Source organism: Delphinapterus leucas, chromosome 21, assembly GCF_059928025.1.
Source record: "Delphinapterus leucas isolate spDelLeu-1000000601 "Yukka" chromosome 21, BTC_Dleu_Yukka2, whole genome shotgun sequence".
NCBI lineage: Eukaryota > Metazoa > Chordata > Mammalia > Artiodactyla > Monodontidae > Delphinapterus > Delphinapterus leucas.
In genome coordinates this window covers 25,792,245-25,816,105 of record NC_143149.1, presented here as the reverse complement: position 1 = coordinate 25,816,105, position 23,861 = coordinate 25,792,245, and the positions used below count along the sequence as shown (strand labels likewise).

At 41.8% G+C, this 23,861-nt stretch overlaps 1 protein-coding gene across 4 annotated transcripts in view; it reads left to right on the top strand.

The window, feature by feature from the left end:
- The window catches only part of POFUT3 (protein O-fucosyltransferase 3), a 124,768-nt gene that overhangs the window by 31,564 nt on the left and 69,343 nt on the right, over positions 1 to 23,861 (top strand). The gene's annotated exons all lie outside the window — the stretch shown is intronic.

The window sequence follows — 23,861 nt, the reverse complement described above, 5'->3', positions numbered from 1 at the left end:
GCTCAGCATAGAATTCTAAGTTGGAAATTCTTTTCTTTCTGAATTTTTAAGACATTTTCCCACTGTATTCTAGCTTCCAGTGTTATTGCTGAGGAATTCAGAGCTATTTTGATTTCCTGCCCTTTGTGTGTGGCGTGCTTTTTTGTTCCCTTCTCCCTTCTGCGGAGAACCTTCGCTTTTTCACCAGTTTGGAAATTCAGTAATGATTGCTTTCATGTTTGTCTATTTCCTTCTACTGAGATGCGCACTCATATATCTGGTTGCCAGGAAGCCTACAAAGCAGTATTTACTTAGTGAGTTTTTTGGACTCACAGACCTGCAGAGCATGCACTTAATTTTATCTGCACACTTAAGACCCGATTCTTCTCTCAGGGATGGACTTGCCTCTAACCAAACTCCCAGGAGACTGATGTGTCAACCAGGATGCTTCTGGTTTGCTTTTCATATCTCGGATTTTGTCACTGTCCAGCTCCCAAAACTGTCAGTGACTCCACTGAGAACTGAATATATGCCATTTTTATTGCCCTGCCACTTAAGGCTCTGTGTAAAGACTCAGGCCTGCCTTCTGAGCTTAACTCCTGTGATTATATCAGCTAAACTTATGTTCAAAAATCAAACTGGAATAGTCAGCATTTTAGGCATATGCCACAGATGTTCCTGACTTAGCACCATTGTTCATTCAATTTCTATGTCCTGGAGCGTTTTTTTAATTTGTCCTGTCAAAATAATCTACTGAACGCTACCGTTTGTTTGGCAATGTGGAGGAATAATACAGTTTTTGATGTCAAATAGTATAATCTTGAGACACAGATATTACCGAACTGTCATGCAGTGCTGAAGGGTGTATATACCATAAGAGAAATGTCGACAGGTTTTGTGGGATTTCAGAGAAGGGAGAGAGCACACATGATTGGAGGGGTCAGGAAAGGCTTCATAAGATCTCCTTCATAAAATAGGGGAAATCTGAAGTAGGCCTTGAAGGATAATGATTGGATTATGTTGGGATTGGAGGACATTTCAGTATGAAGAACAGCATGAATGGGGGCATGGAGGTAGAAAATTATGGGGAATATCTGAGGTTGCAGCAAGGAGATTGGTTGGCTACAGCATGATTTTAGGTAAGAGAGAGACTAAGAACGAAGGATACATTGGAACCAGAGCATGGAGAATCTTGAACTTTGGCTTAAGATTTTGCATCACATTAGAGGATGGTGTTAGGGAGCAAGTGAAAGTTGAATGGCCTTTTAAAAACCAACTCAAATATAACACCTATGAATGCTTTCTGATTCCCTTCCATTGGATGTAGCCTCTCTTCTCTAAATGTCCAGAGGCATTTTATATCTCTTTTATGTCATTTAATTGAGCATCTATTAATACAATATGCCAGGCACAATGCCAATGATGAGGAATGAAGAAGATAAATAAGGTAACTATGGCATTTGGTTTTGTCCTATATCATCTTCTCTTCCATATTAGAGTGCAAAGTTCTTGATGACAGGGCAACACTTCACCTTTGTACTTCCCCTCTCCCCTATAACGGGCATAGTGCCTTGTACATGCTAGGCACTCAGGAAATAGTCACAGATACGTAGAGCCCTAAAGGACCTGGGAGTCTAACCTTCTCTTTGTCGAGGCGAGGAGCCTGAGGCTCAGGAAGGTTAAGGATGTGCCCCCCAATTACACAGGGGTTAGCGGCAGAGCTGGACAGAGAACCAGGATGCACCGACACCTGATCCTGTGCTCCTCCTCCCCAACTGTATTTAAATGTACACTCCTGACTATAATAAAACCTGGATATTTGGATTTTGGAATTGCTTACAGTGTATGGTTTGTAGCAAACCAAATTAGAAATTCAGTTCTTTAATAAGGTCTATTGAGCGAAATAGAGTGAATACAATACACTTTTCTGTCTGAGGGTTCCATATTCTAATTAAGTAGGTCACTTACAACTGCAAATGGTACTCTGGTACAGCAGGATTGAAAAAGAAAAGGCAGGAAAATGATTCAGGTGTCAAAGGCTGACCTAATTAACAGGAATGGAAACTCAAAGGATTATGTGACCTTGAGGCTTCTGTGAACCAGAATTTTTTTTTTTTTAGATTTTATTGAAGTATAGTGGATTTACAACATTGTGTTATTTTCTTCTGTACAGCAAAGTGACTCAGTTATATATATATTCTTTTCCGTTATGGTTTGTTACAGGCTATTGAACATAGTTCCCTGTGCTATAGAGTAGTACCTTGTTGTTTATCCAGAACCAGGAATATTTTTGACTTTGTTTGCTTCCTTTATAGCTTCCTTTCTTTTTTTTCTTTCTAGAGATGATTCATTTACTTAATATAAACGCATTTCTGGAAGTAATAGTTAAAGACTTTCACGGTGAAATACAGTGAATTCTGTGTCTGGTTTGAGTCATTTGAGACATGAGTCTTCAGCTACATCAGCAATTCTCTGAAACAAAAATTAAGCAGTCACAAGTGAATAATTTTTTTAAAAACAAAAGTCCTTAGAGTTAGAGAATTTAGTCTTAGAAACCATCACTGTAGTGATTTCAAAACACAACTCTGCATTTTAAAACAGTTCTCTTGAAACCTGTCTGTCATGAGAGAGGGGTTGGAGTGCCTTTGATGAGAATGAGGGTAGTTAGGGTCGGGAACTGCTTTTGTTTGGGGTGAGTTCCTAAATAGAACCTTTAGTAAATACAGGTACATGGACAGAAAGAGAAAAGTAGGCTACTGAAATGTTTAACTTCTCCGGAAAGTGGATATTAGCACACCTTGTTGAAGTCTGGAGGTTACAAACAGGAAGAATGTGGGACTGGTCTTCCTCAAAGGAAGACTACAATTCACCTCTCCAGGACTGGATCCTGAGTGGTTGGTGGGGCCCCCGGACCTTCATTCCAGGTGCAGACTTCTTGCTCCCCCCATCCATGGATTTCAAAATATTTATATCTATTCTTTTTCATATTCTTTTCCATTATGGTGTATTACAGGATATTGAATATAATAGTTCCCTGTGCTAGACAGTGGGACCTTGTTGTTTATGTATTTTGTATATAGTAGTGTGTATCTGCTAATCTCAAACTTCTAATTTATCCCTCCTCCAACCCCTTCCCCTTTGGTAATCATAAGTTTGTTTCTGTGTCTGTGAGTCTGTTTCTGTTTTGTAAATAAGTTCATTTGTATCATATTTCAGATTCCACATAAGTGATATCATATGATATTTGTCTTTTTCTGACCTTACTTATCGATAGTATGATAATCTCTAGGTCCATCCGTGTTTTGCTGCAAATGGCATTTAATGGCTGAGTAGTATTCCACTGTATATATGTACCACCTCTTCCTTATCCATTCCTCTGTAGATGGACATTCAGGTTCCTTCCATGACCTGGCTATTGTAAGTAGTACCGCTGTGAACATTGGGGTGCAGGTATCTTTTCGAATTAGAGTTTTCTCTGGATATATGCCCAGGAGTGGGATTGCAGGATCATATGGTAGCTCTATTTTTAGTTTTTTAAGGAACCTCCATACTGTTTTCCACAGTAGCTGCACCAATTTACATTCCCACCCACGGTGTAGGAGGGTTCCCTTTTCTCCACACCCTCTCCAGCATTTATTATTTGTAGACTTTTTAATGATGGCCATTCTCACCGGTGTGAGCTGATACCTCATTGTAGTTTTGATTTGCATTTTTCTAATAATTAGCGAAGTTGAGCATCTTTTCATGTGCCTGTTGGCCATCTTTATGTCTTCTTTGGAGAAATGTCTATTTAGGTCTTTTGCCCATTTTTTGATTGGGTTGTTTGTTTTTTTGTTACTGAGTTGTATGAGCTGTTTGTATGTTTTGGAAATTAAGCCCTTGTCAGTCACATCACTTGCAAATATTTTCTCCCATTCCATAGGTTGTCTTTTCGTTTTGCTTATGGTTTCCTTTGCTGTGCAAAAGCTTATAAGTTTGGTTAGGTCCCATTTGTTTATTTTTGCTTTTATTTCTATTGCCTTGGGAGATTGACCTAAGAAAACATTGCTACGATTTATGTCAGAGAATGTTTTGCCTATGTTCTCTTCTAGGAGTTTTATGGTGTCATGTCTTATATTTAAGTCTTTAAGCCACTTTGAGTTTATTTTTGTAAACACACATTCTTTATTTATGTTTCTTACTGTCCCTTTAAGACCTCACTCAGGGGGTTAATTTTCACCGTCCTCTAATTGGAAGCTTTGGCTGAGCCCCAGCTTTTGTGCTCATTCTCAGGGAATGGACAGTTTTATGGTCACTTTAAGTTGCAAACACACTTTCAAACTTAGTAAATGGAGCATTCAGCCACATGCCATGCCAAGGGTTACATATTTTTGCATCCTCAGCTTGGACCTCTCTCACGCCGCTGCAGGCCTGCGGTCCTTCTTCTGCAGTACAGGTCTTTCCTCTCTCTACACTCTGCTTGCCTCCTTCTTCCTCCCTCATCTGCTGCTTTCTGGAGACTAGAAGAGTTGCTGTGAGGAAAGGGAGGAGAATTAAGGAGACTGGACATTTCTTATTTGGCCCATGTGGCTTTATGTCCTGTGAACTCAGCAGATGGTTCGATCTGATGGCCTTGAGTGGGTCTGGTGGATGATTAAAGTGCACTTTTACTATTTTGGGGCATTTTCATGGCATTTGGAGTTTCCCTGATGGAACCCTGGCTTTTCCAGTGTCCTTTCCCAGCGAGCCGCCTCTCTGTTCCAGATAGTCATGTGGGACAGCTTTCCAGCTCCTGGTACCCGCAACACATCCAGCTTCTTTCTGCTGAGCTATGTCCGCCTGGGGCTCTTTGTATTAGGAGGACCCAAGACTCCCCACTCTGTCTCACCCCTTTCTGTATTCTTGACATTGCTGAGGAATTCAAGAGTCGTAGGACAAGCTCTCCTTCATTCCTTCTGTGAATTCTGCAAGTGGGGGCTTCTGTCTCACAATTACTTTGAATCTTGATATCTGTCCTGTCAGTTGCATCCCAACATTCAGTGATACAACGTCTCTGCAGAGTCACAGTTTGCCAGGTCCCTTGCCACGTGTTGGAGAAGCACAGAAAACAAGCAAGTACAGTTTGGTAAGATTGTATCACAGTTGATACGGTAACAACCTTGATAGACTTCCTTATACGGCTGCCCCTGGTCATCTTGACTGTACTGAGTGTCCCTGACACTTCATGAGTGACACATTTGTGAACTGTTCTCGGGGTAATTTCTGCCAGTCTCACCCATTATGAGTTGATTCTTACTAGTGCTTTTTTTCTGGAGGTTGACTTTCCTGGGCCCTGTGCACTGAATGGAGATAGTAGGTCATTGCTTTTGCCAGGTTAGGACTCACTTGGGAGATGGCAAGAAAATGGACTTACTTGAACTGTGTGGACAGCAACAAAGTTGAACGTGAAAAAGAAGGTCACAACTAAGTGATAGATCATATATGATATGCAATAAATGTATAGAGATGTAAATGTGTATTTATCTATCTATCTACATATATACATCTTTGCTGTAATCAAACCCCTTACTTTAAATAAGAGGTACAAACTGCTATGTATAAAATAAATAAGCTACAAGGCTATATTGTATGGCACAGAGAATATAGCCAATATTTTATAATAACTACAAATGGAATATAATCTATAAATTTGTGAATCACTATGTTGTATACCTGAAAATAATATAATATTGTAAACCAACTATATCTCAATTTAAAAATTGCAAAAAAATAGACTTTATTTCTGTTTAAGCAAATAATTATCGCATAATACTTTACAGAAGGTAAAGCCATTCTTAGAGCTCTGCTCAGACTCTGCAGTGACTGCCCATCACGTTAAAATTCCAGGTCCTCAGCATGGCCTCCGACTCTGCAGGCTCTGCCCCACTCCCGGTCTGTCTCTTACCCTTGGTCTGTCTCCCTGGCTCACTCCTCTCTCCTCCGGGCCGCTTGCTGTCCCTCAAACAGGGAAAGCCCGTTCTAGCCTCAGAACCTTTCGTTTGTTCTTCTTCCACCTGGGATGCGCTGCCCCGGGTTATTCCTCCCCACCGATTGAGTCTCTGCAGGAGTGATGTTTTCTCAGAGAGACCTGTTTCCTCACCTTCTTTCCAAAATAGGGCTCTCCTCCCACATGGCTCTCTGATGGCGTGGACCCTTGCCTGGCTTTATTTCTTTTCATAGCACTTATTACCGCCCCCCCCCCAGAAGTTCTCTTACTATTTTGGGGCCGGTTACCTGTTGTGCCCCATGTTGGAATCTAAGTCAGGAGAACGGCGACTTCGTTGGGTTCACTGCTGTTACCGCACTGCTTGGAACAGTGCCTGACACGTAGCCAGGCTTCAGGCAACGTTGTCGAATGGATGACTCAGTAAGTGAAGTCGGCCTGATCCTCACATGGAGTCGGGGAGGAAATGAGAACATTGGTATTATCATCTTCACTGGGTCTTAAGATGTTAAATAATTTACCCAGGTTGTGCCTGGCATTCTTCTTGAATGAGTGCATTAGACCCTATGATTAAAACTCTGGTTTGTTTAAATTACATTTTATCAAATTTATTTGTGTACCTAGTTGAATTAAACACTCTGGTACAAGGCTTATTTCAAAGAAACAGCAGAACCTGCCCTCCTTTTCCAGTCCCTAGAAGCAATCACTTTCTGCTCTTTCAGCTCTCTCTTTTCTTAATAACATGCTTATATTTTTACTTCCTAATTTTGCAATTTTGGAATTTGTAATTTGAGGCATTATCCATTGACTTCCCTTAAGGGAACATGGGGATTTCAGTTAGATTGTTATTCAGCGTTTACGTTATTATAACTCACATAATTGCAATTCACAGCTCAGCTATGTAGTATGATTACCCTTCGTGTCAGTATTTTTAGGCGTTTTCTCTTGGGCTGGTCACATTTCCCAGAGAGGATCCTTTCAGTTCTCTACCTGGAGGGTATAACAGGGGTGGTCATCTTCTGGGAGCTTCTTACTGCTCAGTCTGTAAACTATCACTTAATTCTTTTTTCAGTGTGATACCCCTGACCTCAACTAGACCGTGTACCCCCTGCCCGAAGACCCTTTCTTTTGAACTCCTGAGAGTAGAAACCTCCAGGACTCTCTCAGGGTGGGGAAGGGACAGTTGCTCAGTTGCACAGAATAAAGGGATATGGGCTTTTAACTGTCCCTTAAGCTGACTTTTAAACAGTCGTCTGTGCTTAGTCCCATCTTCACCTCTATTTTTGGATTGTTGACTTAAGGAAAAACACACAACATAAGAGCTGTGAGTTTAAGTTGTATTCAGGGTCTTACTGGGGACTATAACGCAGGAGACAGCCTCTCAGCTAGCTCTGAGGAAACTGCTCCAAAGCGGTCAGGGAGGAGCCAGTTATACGTGATTTTTGGCTGGGGATACGCGTGGTCCAGCACGCGTCTTGGTGGAAGATTACTGCTAGTCACAAGGAACAGATATCTCAAGTTAATGATTTTAGTGCTTGTCGATGTATGGAAAGACGGAGGAATCTGGTGCATTGAAATTCTTCCTGAGATATGCATCTAACTATCCAAGGACCTGCTTGTCCAAAGCACAGAGCGTCCTGTTATCATCTTAATTTCCTCTCAGAATGTTCTGTCGGTCAGCAACTGCAGTGGATTATGACTTAATCCTTCTAGAACTGGGTGGTGAGCAGCTCTCTTTGTTTACAAGCTGCACCTAATGCTGTCAAATTCTTGAACGTTCTGTGGGCTTATGGGTAAATTAGGTGGCTCATTGGCCTTCCCCTGTGGGTTTTAGATTAATCCTTCTGGAGTCTAAGTCAGTGACTCTCTTCACGCTGCTTTCCATCATGATTGCTATTTAATTATCTCTCTTTGCCTCTTTGAGATTATGCCCTAAAAAAATACCTCTTGACTATTATTTTTATCTTTTTTAATTATTAAATTTTTTTTATTGTTGTCTCTAACTCTGAACCAAGGTTTATTCATGATTTGTCTGACAAAAAAGAGCCAAGAAAGTACAAATGCACCCTCTATTACTTGGAAAAGGAGGAAGGGAGTTCACTGTGCCACCAGGGAAGCCCAACTTTGGCCCTTTTGATAGGAGTTGTGATAGTTTTGTTAATCATTCATGCAATAGAAGGTGTGGGTCATTCTTTCACATTCATTTCCACCTCTAGAAAGTTTCTGCAAGTGATGCGAGAATGGTGGAGAGCTGAACCAAAATTCTCTGCCACTTAAATTTCTAAAACTTGAGCGTTTTTGATCTTACTTGTTTTGCTGTGGGTGAGTGGTTCCCAGACCAAGCTCATTCCAAGATCATAGATGAACAAACAAACCAACCCCCAAGTCTCTGGGCCGCACTCCAAACTTACCCAGAATCTCTAGTGTTGAAGACTCATAATCTGTCGGATATATGTCAGTTTGCCCACGTGGGACATTGGCTTGAGAAGCATTTCACAGGGCTTTGAAAGGTGTGGGAAGTGTTGGCCAGAGATTTGAAACCAAATCAAATCAAAACAAAACAAAACAAATTTTCAAGAAAGAAAACAACGGTAATGCACTGGTTTGGTGCAGCTGTAAACAATATTTATACTTGTAATAATTAAAGTACTGGGTATACCCTGAATCAAAAATGGATGAGGAGGGAAGACAGGTGTGTGGGGGGAAGGGAGAATTAAATCTACACCTTCCATAGCAACAAGACAATAGGTATTACCTAAAACCGAAAAATCAAGAAATACCATGTTAACCCTGTTATTTAGATATTTTTGAAGTGCAAATACAGAAGAAATGCCTGAAAAAATTGGGGTGGTGACCTCTGGCATGTAGAAATAAGGAGTGGAGTAGGGCAGCACCCCTGCTGTCTTGTGTTATCGTCTTGGTAAAACTGTTTTGCATTTAAAGCTATATGCAGGTATTAATTTGATATAAATAAAAAGTGAATTAACAGAGACATTTTGTCCTAGGAGATAGTTAAGCACAAAAACAGTAAGAACAGTTATTAATAAATTATCCAATTCCTAGGCTTTTTTGCTTATCGATACATTTTAGGAAGAGTGTTCATTATGCAAAGACATTAATATTTTACAGCTAAGGTACTCATTTCCTTCCATGAAAAAAATTGCCTATTAATATTATCTGATTTTCAATCTTTCCAGCTAAAAAAATAAATCAGCTGAGTTTTGCTAGATTTACTTTGATATAAGGACATAGGCTGTAGTGAGTCTCATAATGTTTAGTTTTAAGGGTTTTCTGGTCAGGACTGGGAGTTCTCTTCCCCTTGTTTCTGACTCAGCCTTTTTGACCCTCTCTGGTCTTCCAGCGCCTGTGGTAGTGTAAAGATCAAAGGAAGAGCAGAAGTGACTGAAAATCGGAAAGCGCTTTTCAGGTTGTGCTTAAAAATCTGAAAGGAATGCACTTCCCTGGTGGCGCAGTGGTTGAGAGTCCGCCTGCCGATGCAGGGGACACGGGTTTGAGCCCTGGTCTGGGAAGTTCCCACATGCCACGGAGCAATGAAGCCCGTGCGGCAAAACCACTGAGCCTGCGCTCTAGAGCCCACAAGCCACAAGTACTGAAGCCTGCATGCCTAGAGCCCATGCTCTGCAACAAGAGAAGCCACTGCAATGAGAAGCCTGCGCACCGCAACGAAGAGTAGCCCCTACTCGCCACAACTAGAGAAAGCCTGCGTGCAACAACAAAAACCCAACGCAGCCAAAAATAAATAAGTAAAAAATTAATTAATAAAAAAAAAGAGGGGCAAGAGAGCTTGCTTCCTGTCTCTTAAAAAAAAAACCAGCAAGCTTTAATGAATACGTTTTCTTGCTCTTAAAAATTAAAAAACAAAACAAACCTAAAACAACTTCAACTAAAGAGTAAGTACAGCAGAAAATTTCTTTTTTGCAGAGTTTACATTCACAGTTTGACCCACACCACCTCAATAAGTTCTAGGGCACAGATTCGAGTCTCCTGACCTTGGAGGGGGGATACTTGGAGACTCACGTGCCGCTACTATATATAAAATAGATAATCAACAAGGACCTACTGTACAGCGCAGGGAACTCTACTCAGTACTCTGTAGTAACCTATATGGGAAAAGTGTCTGAAAAAGAATGGACATATGTATATGTAAAACTGAATCACTTTGCTGTACACCTGAAACTAACACAACATTGTAAATCAACTATACTCCAATATAAAATAAAAATTTAAAAAAAAGAAAAGAGAAGAAGAAAAAAAAGAAGAGCCAGCATCTGTCCATCTCTCAACTGGCTTTGTGTTATATTGTTGTGTATGCTGGAAATCTCCTGAAATATTAAATACTTTCTTTATTAGTGAAAAAATAACCTCTTTGAAGAAAGTAAACTACTAATGCTGATAATGGAAATGAGGACCAAGAGAAGTATTTTAAGAAACAGTGGTTATCAGGCAGAAGTTAGCTATTTAAATAGGTTAAAGAGTAGAATATTGGGCTAACTTAAGGTTTGGATCTGTATGAAATAGACCACATAACTCCGTTTTTTTGAGGAAATCACGTGCTACCGGTGTTCATGATTTGGGAGAGTTTGAGAATGTCTCAGGATGTATCCCTTCCTGATGTTGGAGATCTGTTCTTCATTCATTAGTACAACTGACATGGAAGAAACATTTATTATATGTGTGGCCCTGTGTTAGGTGCTGGGGTTATAGTGGTTCTATTACCTGGTTCTATAAGCCTGTCTACAACGGGCTCTGCCCTCGTGGAGCTTATGAAATAGGTAAATAGGATGCTACCAGGCAGGGGTAAGCATTTTGGCTTGAGATGGAGTGATCAGGGAGGCCTCTCTGAGGATGTAACATTTGAGGCTGAGTCTTGAAAGGTGGGAGAAGACAGTCCTGTGAAGATGGAGGGAATTAATTTCAGGTATAGGGAACTGCAGATGCAAATGAGAGTGGAAAGGAGTTTGATGTGATGGAGGGTCAGAAACAAGGTCACTGTGCTGGGTACAGACTGGGTGTGAAGGAGGATAGAATGAGATGAGATTCGAATGGGAGACAGGGGCCAGGTGATAAAGGGCTCCCCAAGACAGGGTGAGAGAGTTGGATGTGTTCTAAGGGCAATGGAGAAATAGCAGAAGGTTTTAAGCAGGGGTGCTATGCTCTGACTTCTGTTTTGCTCTGTTCTCATTTATGCTGTAAAAAGGTCCCTGTGGCTTCTCCTCGGAGAATGGATTGGAATGTGAAAGTGGAAGCAAGACACAGTTCCTATTAAATAAGTGGAAGTGATGTTGCTCTGGACTAGGGTGGGATGCAGTGGAGAAAGAAATGGGTAGATTTGAGATGTGTTTTCAAGATAGAATTGATGTCCTGCTGTCTTAGTGGTATCTGTTTTCATTTATGCAGGTGTCCAAGGAGAAAAATTCACTATGCATATTCATTTAACTCCTTGGCCTCTCAGATACTTAGTTCCACCTTGTGTTACCAACTTACCACAACTGTGATGGATAAAAAATGCTATTCATTTCCTTCCTGACAGGTGAAAATAATAAGTCAGTAAATTATTGATCGCTAAATATTTTGCTTTCATAGATATGTAAATATTTAGTCCTTAAGGTTATTGACACCTGCATATTTTACTTTCCTGAGTACGGACATCTAAATTTGACATCCAAATCATTGGTGACTATATATTTCAGCTGCATATGAGGAGCAGTGATTCAAATCTGTGTGTGCAAGGGTAGTCATATAATTCACCACCAAAAAATTTAAGGTCTAGAAATGTAAATACAAATTCATCAGGCTCATTCATTTACTGATGAAGCCATTAGCATTTAATTAGTAAGTTAGGAGAAAAACATGCAGTGTCATATATAGGGGTCATGCCCCCCCTTCCAAGAGTCTTGAATCGCCTGGAAAAATTAAGAGGAAAATACAGCATTTTGTTTTCCGCTTCATATAAAATCAACATCTCTGGAGATGAGGTCTGGGAATCTGTGCTCTTTACCAAGCTCCCCAGGAAGTCACGTTGAGGCCAGCCTGACGGGGGTATTGGGACCAGCTTTTAGATGATCTCTTAGGTGGCTTCCACCACTAATATTTTATGACTTAATATAAAATCTCTAAGTTCCATCATGGGAATTTGTAGATGAGTCTTTGCTTTCATATCCTGTTGTCACTTCTGTATGCCTGTGATTTATTTGATGCTTAGTGTTTGGTAACAGAATATCCAATTATAACTTCATGCCTTTGGGAAAATAAAATCCCCTTTAAAGACATCTGCCTTGTGGCAAAGTTTCCAAGAATGTTTTATGTTGAGACTGGAAAACTTTGTAATTGAAAATGTGGATTTTGATGATTCTTTTAAAGGAATTATGCATTTAGGGTGTTCGTTTAGCCACCTGGGCACAATTTAGTCTTTCGGGAGCACTTAGTTATTGGACCAGTGCAACATCTGATGATGCCTGAAAACGGCAGAACCAGGGGCCTCTGCTTAGAATCAATCTTATTACTGAGCTGATGCTGAGCAAAAGCATGGATCCAGGAGGGATGAGATACAAGTTTTTCTTGATTGTCTCAACCCAGTGGTGCACAGACGCAGAATGCACATCCTTTGGGGAGGGCGAAGAGGATTCTGTGTGTTGCTGTAAAACTGTAAAATTATTGAGTGAGGCTGGCTGGGGAAGGGGGCTAGGGGTTCAAGGTCATTTGACTCAGCTGTCTGTTGCAGTGCACACGTTCATAGATTCCTGCAAAACAATCCCTTTAAACTCCCCAATGATCAATGACTGTAAAGCTCCTAATTTCAGAGATTCGAGTCTTTGCTACATGATCGGCTAGCGTGGCCCTTTTTTTTTCTTTATTCTCCAGGCAACTAAACTCTAGTTTTTTTGTTTTTTTTTTTTAAACTCTAGTTTTTATTTTTATATCTGACATCAAGCAGATTGCAACCTTCCTAGTTAAGTTGTCTCGTAATTTGAAGGGAAGGTGAGTACTCACTCCAATTTCTCAAGTTGCCTACTTTCAGCCTCTAAATTCAGTTTTCCAAACACTCCCTGGTTGGGTTGCCAGTATCTGGAGAGGAGTTGAAAGCATAAAGAAGAAATGAGCATTTTTGCTTTTCATGGTAACCAAGTGACTGCTTGGTTTTTGCTTATCCTATAACTTTGATCCCCTTAGCCAATGCTCTGTCTCAATTGACATTTGGTACCAGGGCACCATTGTGCTCATACAAGTAGTTGATTTTCGCAGTCCCAGTTTCGGCGTATGAGATGGTGGTTGGTAATGGTGTTGGTGGTGAGTTTCAGCACATGGGAAAGGTTTGCTAGGCTTAAATATGAACTAGATTCTTTCTTTTTTTTTTTTTTTTTGGCCTCGCGGCATGCAGGATTTCAGTTACCCAACTAGTGTTGGAACCCGTGCCCCCTGCAGTGGAAGTGCAGAGTCTTAACCGCTGGACCACCAGGGAAGTCCCTAGATTATTTCTTTTTGTTTTAGTTAAGATCAAGTGTTTCTCCTCCTTTTCCCCTGCACTCATACCTCATCTGCCTTATTTACTGACCAGGATTTTTGCCCTTGTCTCCTCTTCCTCCCCAGTTGCTTCATGCATTTCTGTCATTAACTATAGAAAGTTTCTCTTTGTAACACCCCGTCATGCTCCTTTTTTTTTTAACATGATATTTATTTATTTATTTATTATGTTTTTGGACATCTTTATTGGAGTATAATTGCTTTACAAGGTTGTGTTCGTTTCTGCTGTATAACAAAGTGAATCAGCTATACATATACATATGTCCCCATATCCCCTCCCTCTTGCGTCTCCCTCCCACCCTCCCTATCCCACCCCTCTAGGTGGTCACAAACCACCGAGCTGATCTCCCCGTGCGATGCAGTTGCTTCCCACTAGCTATCTTTTTTTTTTTTTTTTTTTTTTTTGCGGTACGCGTGCCTCTCACTGTTGTGGCCTCTCCTGTTGCGGAGCGCAGGCTCCGGACGCGCAGGCTCAGCGGCCATGGCTCACGGGCCCAGCTGCTCCGCGGCATGTGGGATCTTCCCAGACCGGGGCACGAACCCGCGTCCCCTGCATCAGCAGGCGGACTCTCAACCACTGCGCCACCAGGGAAGCCCCCTAGCTATCTGTTTTACATTTGGTAGTGTATATATGTCAATGCTACTGTCTCATTTCGTCCCAGCTTACCTTTCCCCCCTCCCCGTGTCCTCAGGTCCATTCTCTACGTCTGCGTCTTTATTCCTGTCCTGCCGCTAGGTTCATCAGAACCTTTTTTTTTTTTTTAGATTCCATATATATGTGTCAGCATATGGTATTTGTTTTTCTCTTTCTGACTTACAGCACTCTGTATGACAGACTCTGAGTCCATCCACCTCACTACAAATAACTCAGTTTCATTTCTTTTTATGGCTGAGTAATATTCCATTGTATATATGTGCCACATCTTCTTTATCCATTCATCTGTCGATGGACACTTAGGTTGCTTCCATGTCCTGGTTATTGTAAACAGTGCTGCAATGAACATTGTGGTACATGACTCTCTTTGAATTATGGTTTTCTCAGGGTATATGCCCAGTAGTGGGTTTGCTGGGTCGTATGGTAACTCTATTTTTAGCTTTTTAAGGAACCTCTGTACTGTTCTCCACAGTGGCTGTATCAATTTACATTCCCACCAACAGTGCAAGAGGGTTCCCTTTTATCCACACCCTCTCCAGCATTTGTTGTTTGTGGATTTTCTGATGATGCTCGTTCTAACTGGTGTGAGGTGATACCTCATTGTAGTGTTGATTTGCATTTCTCTAATGATTAGTGATGTTGAGCATCCTTTCATGTGTTTGTTGGCAATCTGTATATCTTCTTTGGAGAAATGTCTATTTAGGTCTTCTGCCCATTTTTGGATTGGGTTGTTTGTTTTTTTTGATATTGAGCTGCATGAGCTGCTTGTATGTTTTGGAGATTAATCCTTTGTCAGTTGCTTTGTTTGCAAATATTTTCTCCCATTCTGAGGGTTGTCTTTTCGTCTTGTTTATGGTTTCCTTTGCTGTCATGCTCCTTTTTATATCACATTATTCCTTGGGAGAAAGAAGCTGAAAGTTGTTTTACACTAGCCAGAGTACTATTAAATACTCAGGCTCAGGCTGACAAGAAGAACTCCTCTCTTCATGACTAAAGGCAGGTCAATTTTATGTATTGATATTTCCATACTTTTCAGAGATAATGGTGGCTTTTTTTTTTTTGGCAGCAAGAGGGTAGGGTGAGCTATACCATAAGCAAACTATATACCCCCAACTGCTGAGGAACTCTGTGGTGGAATGCAAAGACCTGATGTCTTGAGAGTCAGTAAGAGCTGGTCTCGATTCATCTCTACTACTTGTTAGATCTGTGACGTTAGCACTGTTACTGGAACTCTTTAAGCTTCTTTTCTTGTTTGTAATATGAGGATAAATCCAATTTCTTTAAGGTTTTTGTGAAGTTTTAAGATAATTCATGTAAAATGCACATTGTGTTGCCTGGGGCATGGTAGACGCTCAATAAATAATGACATAGAACTATTAATATAACCTGAGAGTTACCATAATGTTTATGTTCATAGTATTCCTTTATTATCCTTTTGATGTCCATGGGATCTGTGGTGATGTCCCCCTTTTCATTTCTGATATTACTAATTTGTGTCCTCTCTCTCTTTTTTTTTAGCCTGGCTAGAGTTTATTGGTGTTATTGATCTTTTCAAAGATCTAGCTTTTGATTTTATTGATTTTTCTCATTTGATTTTCTGGTTTCAAGTTCATTGATTTCTGCTCTAATTTTTATTATTTCTTTGTTTCTGCTTACTTTGGATCTAATCTGCTCTTCTTTTTTGTACTTTCCTAAGGTGGAGACAACGTTATTGATTTTAGATGTTTCTTCTTTTCTATTATATACATTTAATGCTGTAAATTTACCTCTAAGCACTGCCTTCTCTGTATCCCACAAATTTTGGTAAGTTGTGTTTTCATTTTCATGTAGTTTAATTTTTTGTTAATTTTAAGGTTTCTTCTTTGACTCACATATTACTTAGAAGTGTGATGTTTAATCTGCACATACTTGGGGATTTTCCAGTTATTTTGCTGTGTTTGATTTCTAGTTTAATTCCATCATTGTCTGAGAGCAGATATTGTATCATTTCTATTCTTTTAAATTTGTTAAGGTATGTTTTATGGCCAGAATTTAGTCTTTCTTGATGAATATTCCATGTGAGCTTGAGAAGAGTGTGTATTTTGTTGTTGTTGGATGAAGTTGTGTATAGACCTCCATTATATCCAGTTGACTGTTGAATTCAACTATGTCTTTACCGATTTTCTGCCTGCTGGACCTGTCCATTTCCGATAGAGGGGTGCTGAAGTCTCCACCTCTAATAGTGGATTTGTCTATTTCTCCTTGCATTTCTATCAGTTTTTGCCTCATGTAGTTTGACAGTCTGTTGATAAGTGTATACACATTTAAGATTGTTATCATGTTTATATTTAGGTGACCTAATATAAAGAGCGCTGATAATAGGATTGTAATAGATTTAAAAACTAAACTAATAGAGATGATTTTTTGGGTAAGAAGATTTCTTTCCTTCTGAGTAGGTTACTGTCTTTCTTGCTGGTCCACATCCTCTCTCTGTTTGGGGGGGAAGATAGGACTGTTACAGAAGAAAAGCTTGAAATTCATATTCAGCATTGAATTTCATGATAAGATATTTTCTGTAAGATAATAACAGCCTTCTAAAGTCAGACTGTTCTCCTGAGGGGATTTTCTAAATTATTTTAGCTCCCACTTTAACATAACAGGAACTAAGACTAGAGTACTCGGCTCATAGGTTTCTCCTGTTGAGATCATTCTTCCAGCTGTGACAGCTTGGTCACACGCCTCGCTGCTCCTTGGTATAAGGAAGGGAGAAAGCTCATCCTCTCTGGTCCTAGGTGTTGGGGGGAAAAGACCCAAGACAGAGAAGAGGAGGAAGGTGGAGGCAGGTTTACATTTGTCCTTATCAACCCCAAATCTTGCCTCGGGCTCAGATTGTGAAGAGGAGCCTTTAGAAATATCTTGATCAGGTGAAGAAACCACAAAGACAGGCAGGTTTTTGTGGGGTCCAGTGATGGTTCATTGGTCAGAGCAGCCCGGCCAGGCAGGGGGCATCTATGTTCTTGTGTTGTATGTCTCCTAATGGGGAAGTGCCCACCAGCAAAGGCTGTGGGTGGATACCTGGCTAATGCCCAGTAGAGTGTGTAGCAGAGACTCAGGTGCAGTGTGACTGGACGCCTCAGTTTGCCTGGGACAGTCCTGTTTTCAGCTGCAGTGCCAGCATCCTCTCCAGTCAGTGCCTTCTGTTTAAAAGTGTCCTAATTGTACCATAAATGATGTGCTTATCCTCAGAGAGGTGTGTCCCCAGAGAGCAGTAAGGGGGAGCTGTGTCATCAGCAGGGCATCCCCAGCCCTGGCAGGGCTTCTCAGGAGACCAGATCACGAGTTACACCAGGTGCCGACGTCAGCTGTCAGAGCAGCAGGATGTCCACTTCAAGCTCAGAGAAATCAGAGGACACCACACAGGTTCCAGGACTCTTTTCCCCTGGCAGGCATGGCCATGGAGAGGAGGTAGAGAGGGAGGTAGGATCTGAGAAGGCTGACAGACCTTTTTACCTGGAGAGAATGGATAGTACCTAGGAGCATTGTTTTAAGGTTCTCCATTAGATTGGACTGAATCCATTGCTTTTCCCTTATGCCCAGTGGATGGGGATTTAGGAGCAAAAATGGATGAGTTATACAGGAGAAACACTCCATTTCCTCTTCCGTGTCTGAATTGCAGTGTGTGAGCAAATTTTGCAGGCTGATCACTGTACAATTAATTGCCTTTCCTACAGCTTCTTTGCATCCTTGCTGTGCTTTCTTTCCCAAGGTCTCTAAAGCTCTTTAGACAAGATCACTGTAAGCCTTGTAGCCAGTGGTTGAACTTTTCTAAAAATAATTTAGCACCAAAATGGGATAGACACAGTCCCTATTTTTCACTACTTCACATTCAATGCTCATTCAATACTGTCCACAGACGTTGGCAGTGCTTCCTGTGTGATTGGAGTTCACCTTATATCTGCAATCCCTTTAAGAAGTGACCTTCAACATGCACCCCAGTGTTCATAGCAGCACTATTCACAATAGCCAAGACGTGGAAACAATCTGAATGTCCATCGACAGAGGAATGGATAAAGAGAATGTCATATATATACACAATGGAATACTACTCAGCCATAAGAAGGAATGAAATAATGCCATTTGCAGCAACATGGATGGACCTAGAGATTATCATACTAAGTGAAATAAATCAGAACAAGAAAGACAAATACCATATGATACCACTTATATGTGGAATCTAAAATATGACACAAATGAACTTATCTATGAAAAAGAAACAGCCTCACAGACATAGAGAACAGACTTGTGGTTGCCAAGGAGGGGGCAAGAGAGGGATGGATTGGGAGTTTGGGGTTAGCAGATGCAAAGTGTTATATAGAAAATGATATAGAATGGATAAGCAACAAGGTCCTACTTTATAGCACAGGGAACTATATTCAATATCCTGTGATAAACCATAATGGAAAAGAATATGAAAAAGAATATATATATATATATGTATATATATATCTGAGTCACTTTGCTGTGCAGCAGAAATTAACACAACCTTGTAAATCAACTATACTTCAATAAAATAAATTTTAAAAAAAAGATGCGATCTCCAGGGATACATTGTATCTGAAGTTGGGGAATGCTTATAGATAGTGTTTAAAGAAGAACTTTTGGGCTTCCCTGGTGGCGTAGTGGTTAAGAATCCGCCTGCAAGTGCAGGGGACACGGGTTCGAGCCCTGGTCCGGGAAGATCCCACATGCCGCAGAGCAACTATGCCCATGAGCCACAACTACTGAGCCTGCGCTCTAGAGCCCGTGAGCCACAACTACTGAGCCCGTTAGCCACAACTACTGAGCCCTTGAGCCACAACTACTGAGCCCACGCACCTAGACCCCGCGCTCTGCAACAAGAGAAGCCACTGCAGTGAGAAGCCCGTTGCACTGCCCCCGCTCGCCGCAACTGGAGAAAGCCCGCATACAGCAACAAAGACCCAATGCAGCCAAAAATTAAATAAATAAATTAAAAAAAACACAACTTTTAATTAATTTATTTATTTTTGCTGTGTTGGGTGTTCGTTTCTGTGCCAGGGCTTTCTCTAGCTGTGGCAAGCGGGGCCCACTCTTCATCGTGGTGCACGGGCCTCTCACTATCGCGGCCTCTCTTGTTGTGGAGCACAGGCTCCAGACACGCAGGCTCAGTAGTTGTGGCTCACGGGCATAGTTGCTCCACGGCATGTGGGATCCTCCCAGACCAGGGCTCGAACCCATGTCCCCTGCATTAGCAGGCAGATTCTCAACCACTGCGCCACCAGGGAAGCCCCAAACTTTTAAATTGAGACATAGCGTTCCTAAATTTCATGAAATCTTAAACCACATGCTTAAGATTATTGATTAGTTTAATGAGTCAGTGAATTTCGTTATTAATGACCTCCTTTCTTACCTGCTCTTTCCTTACCTGTTCTCCTGCTTATAGGAAGCTTGAATGTGAAGGATTAATTCAAAACGTACAGAGTTGAACTTAATTTCATAAACTCCAATAGGTGAATTTTATGGGCTCTTTAAAATGTTGCATATTGTGAGAGGGGGGCCAGTCTGAACTCAGGCCCCAGCTCCAGGTGCAGCCCGTGGTCCCACCTTCTTCCCCTTCCTCTCTTGCCCAGTCCAGCCAACCTAAGCTCCCCTGAGTAGAGGGAGCCCACGTCATCATTTTCCACTAGGGAAACAAAGGTCATGTTAGCAAATACATGTAGGCAAATCATTCCCTTAAACAAAAACACAATCCCCTACTCACCTTTTATCACCTTTTATCTTTCTCCCTGTACAACCTAAATTCTCCAAGAAGCATATCCTAATCATCTCCATCTTCTCACTCTACCTCTTACTTGCTTCTCAGTTCTCTGCTCCAGCCCCACCTTTCCACTGGAACAGCTCTTGCTAAATTATCAGTGACATCCCTGTTGTCAGATCCTCCAGATTCCTAACTGAATTGGAGGCATTTTCTAGTCCTCAACGTACTTGACTTCTCAGCAATATTTGACATCGGTATCTAGGTCTTCCTTCCTGAAATATCCTCTTTCCTATGCTTTTCCAGCCCAGCATTTCTGGTTTTTCTTCTTCTTTGTCTGTCCTCTGCCCTCGCAGGACCCTTTTGTTGCTGGCTATTGAATGTTGGCCATCAAGACTCATCCACGTTCCTCTCTGTTTCTTACTCTAGACTTTCTCCCTTGGCTGGTGGTCTCCAATCCCATCAGCCTAAATGCCTGCTTCTTATAACAATATGTAATTTTAAAAATATCATGCTTTCTCTGTAATATAAAGAAAAGTAGTTTATATGTAATAGGCATTTCAGTATGTGTGTGCTTGGCCATATGAACTCATAATGATGTAGCTAAGTGCTAAGTGCTGTGCCTCTGTGTAGAATCATTGGTTGTGAACGTGGGTGTTGTTTACGGAGACTCTACCTTGTAGACAGACAGAGAGTTGTTGAACTGGCACTCAGTTACCTCAGACAGTGATGCGATTTTCTGAAATGGTGAGTAGGTCTGGGTAGATACCAAACAGTAGTCCGCTTTTCCCTTAATTTACATGGTTCCTACATTCCTGGAAAATTCAGTGTAACTTGAAACGAAGCAAGAAATACAAGCTTTGGTGTTTATATGGTAGATGAAGTTAGATTCCAGGCTCAGATAATTAAAAGCAGGTTTTTAACCTCTGTGGCATGTGGGGCATGAGGCATTTCTTCTCTGTGAACTGCACTGCCTTTTGCAAAGTGTCTGGCACCCTGGGTCCCCTCCTGTGAATGGCAGTAGCAATCCCCAGTCACTGTGAGATAGCCGCCCCCATCTCCCTACCCCCAGAAAATTCACATACCCCCTGGGGGTCCTGCGCAGTAGTTTAGAACTACTGCCCTGGGCCGTCTCCTCCTGGGCAGGGGCTGCAGCCCAAAAGCAGGTAACAGCCACGCTTAAGTCTTCACTCCAGACCTCTCTTCTGCCCTCCGTATCTGAATAACTGATTGTCTGCTTGTATGCATTTTATGGGTCACAAAGTCACCTCAAAACTCAGGTAATGGCTGCAGTGTGCATCCATTTATGCAGGTCAGGAAAGTAGGGGTCATCCTTGGCGCCCTCCTCCCCCTTACCCTCCATGGGTATCCAGTCCACCATAAAATTCTTTTGATTGTATTTCATAAATACAGCATATAGTTTCTAAATGTTTTTTCTAATCTCTTCATTTTCTCAGGCTCTACCTTTACAGCTTTACTCTAATCCACCATAACTGGGCCACCACTGTGGCCTCCAGCTCACCCAGCTGCCCTCTCCCCCTTCCTCTGGATGCACTGATTTTCCTGTGGTCCCTTGTAGTTCCTATTGTTCCCTCCTACCATAGACCTTAGAACACGTGCTGCCTCCCCCCCGGATGTACCTCCTCCCTCTTCACTTGTTTATTCCACTCGTCTTTCAGTCTCAGCCTGGGTCACTGCCTCCATGAAGCCCTCCTTGACCTCTCTGACCTCTCTATTATAGGCTCTCTTAGCATTTCATAACACGTTAGAGTTCTGGCCTTACGTTTACTTATGTGATCAGTTGATTAATGCCTGCCTTTTCCACTGTATACTGTAAGCTCCATGAGACCAGGGGCGTTTCTGGTTTTGCTCACTATTGTATTTCCAATACTTGCCATAGTGCCTGGCACACAGTAGGCCCTCAATAAATGCTGAGTGTTCCTGAAGCTTGAAATGAGATTTTTGCGGCCGGAGTGGCGACCAGTTCCGTTTTGTGACAAGAGGGGGCAGCAGAGAGCTGCCAGAGGAGAGGCCTCTGGTTTGTCTTTTAGGTTAGAAAATGCAGTTTGTCAGGCTGTTTAATCAGGAGTAAGGGGAAAAGGAGGGGAGAACACACGAGTGAAAACTGAGAAGCAAAAGAACAGATTATCCAGAAGAGAAAGGGAACCAGAGGGAGAAACTTGTAGCTGGAGTTTGGTAGAGGAGCCTGGGGTGGCAGAAGTGAAGGGGGCTGCTTAGACGTGAGGTGGTCAAGTTTGTGGCTTATTGCTTCCCAGGAGGCCTCTCTAGGGTTGGAAAGATTCCTGCCCCAATAAACCGAGAAGCCGTATGATGCAGATGGAGATGTAAAGAAAGGGGAGGAGCCGGTCTCATTGCCAGCCACAGCTTTGTTTGGGAGCTTATGACACATGGTGGGAGTTCTACTCCTTGCATGGGGGACGGGACTGATGAGGGGGAGGGAGGGTGGAGGGAGTTCGGGGTGCTGGGACAGGAGAAGAGGAAGGGGAGGAAACTAGTATTTCTCAGGTACCCTCTGCGTTACAGGCACAAAGTAGTCCTGGAAGGTCAGTATTATCCTCACTTGAATGATGAGGGTGCTGTGACTCAGAGTGTATGATAATATGCTCCAAGTCATATTCGTGTGGCTAAACTGAGCTTTTAGCCCTGACTCCCTTGGCTCAAAAACCCATGCTCTTTCTTAGATATTCTGGTAACTTCTGAAAGATTTTGGCAATGGCCTTTTTAAACTTATTATGCCTAAAGAGAAACAGGCCCTATTCAGTTTTGTCCCATGTTGGTAGATTCAGCATTTACACGAGAAATTATTATCCCTGTTTACGGACTTGTTGGCTCTTGGGAAAGCAAGTGTACCATAAATATAAAATATTGCAATTTAATCTCTATGAGATGATGGAGGTTCACTAAACTAGTGGTAATTATTTCACGATGTATGTAAGTCAAATCATTATGCTGTAAACTTATACAGTGCGGTATGTCAACTGTGTCTCATTAAATCTGGAAGAAGAAAAAGAAAAAAGAACCCCCCCAAAATTGCAATTTAACTGACAATTTGTTTTATTATTATTATAAATTTATTTATTTTTGGCTATGTTGGGTCTTCGTTGCTGTGCGTGGGCTTTCTCTAGTTGCGGTGAGCGGGGGCTACTGTTCTTTGTGGTGTGCGGGCTTCTCATTGCAGTGGCTTCTATTGTTGTGGAGCACGGGCTCTAGGCGCGCGGGCTTCAGTAGTTGTGGCACATGGGCTCTAGAGCACAGGCTCAGTAGTTGTGGCGCACGGGCTTCAGTAGTTGTGGCTCGTGGGCTCTAGAGCGCAGGCTCAGTAGTTGTGGTGCACAGGCTTAGTTGCTCCACGGCACATGGCATCTTCCCGGACCAGGGCTCAAACCCATGTCCCCTGAATTGGCAGGCGGATTCTTAACCACTGTGCCACCAAGGAAGTCCCTGAGAGTTTTTTTTAAATTAATTATTTTTTAACCTCTTTATTGGAGTATAATTGCCTTACAATGTTGTGTTAGTTTCTGCTGTATAACAAAGTGAATCAGCTATATGTATACACATATCCCCATATCCCCTCCTATTTCCTACATCCTCATGTCCATTCTCTACATCTGTGTAACTGACAGTTTATAATCTCCGAACAGAGACTCAGGACCTGAAATGTCCAAGGTCTGTGTGCATGTGTATGAGGGTCAAACGTTGCAGGAATTATCATCCTGGTTTTATATGGATGGATACAAACTCACTGTACTGTTTTCTTGGCCAAAGTGTTAATCAAGGGAATAAGGATGTAGGAAATAGGATCTCTGCTCATAGATCAAGAGCCAACATTAGAATGACCTTGAGCTAGTTAAAGAATTTCCGACCTTGACTAGAACTGTTGGAGGAGGAAGATTTGTGTGAAGCCCTGCAAGGGAATGCTTCTGCAGAGAACCCAGCCCACGCTGTTGTAG